Source organism: Bison bison, unplaced genomic scaffold (assembly GCF_000754665.1).
Source record: "Bison bison bison isolate TAMUID 2011002044 unplaced genomic scaffold, Bison_UMD1.0 scf7180017833554, whole genome shotgun sequence".
In the NCBI taxonomy this organism is placed as follows: Eukaryota; Metazoa; Chordata; class Mammalia; order Artiodactyla; family Bovidae; genus Bison; species Bison bison.
The window spans coordinates 73,651-74,319 of NW_011472038.1; positions in this window are offsets into that span (position 1 = coordinate 73,651).

The following is a 669-nucleotide window of genomic DNA, read 5'->3' on the forward strand; positions in this document are numbered from 1 at the left end:
AGGAGAGCAGAAGTAGGGGAGCACCCTCTGGGATGTAAAGTCTAAAAGTGAATGCATCATCGTCAATTTTATGACCATCTCCATAGTCACAAATGCGCCTAGGAATAGAACTTCAAGCTTCAGTCTTGTTTTCCCCTGACAAATGAGGGACCAACCAGCTGCCTGTGGAATTTGATTCCGGGGTACTGGGAACATTTGCATCTAAATAAATCTACTCCCATCTGCTGGCGGTTGCCTGAATTTCCAGTCATCGCTGAATCACACTAAATAAATAAATAAACATCCTGGAAGTAGTTTGGGCATCTACTGTTATGTGACCTCGGGGCCATCCCCTTTCCTTCTCTGGGCCTCAGTTTCCCCATATTAAACTCCAGAGGGTGGCACAAAATGACCTGGAACCACCCTCCCACTTTTATCAAGCAAGGATTTTCTCGTTAATATTCCTGGATGATCGGAGACAACAAGGGCAGGCAGACTAGCAGCAGGGATGGGTTTTATTGATCCACTCCTGTATGTAATACTGCTGTGCTGCTGCTAAGTCACTTCAGTCGTGTCGGACTCTGTGCAACCCCAGAGATGGCAGCCCACCAGGCTCCCCCCTCCCTGGGATTCTCCAGGCAAGAACACTGGAGTGGGTTGCCATTTACTTCTCCAATGCATGAAAGTGAA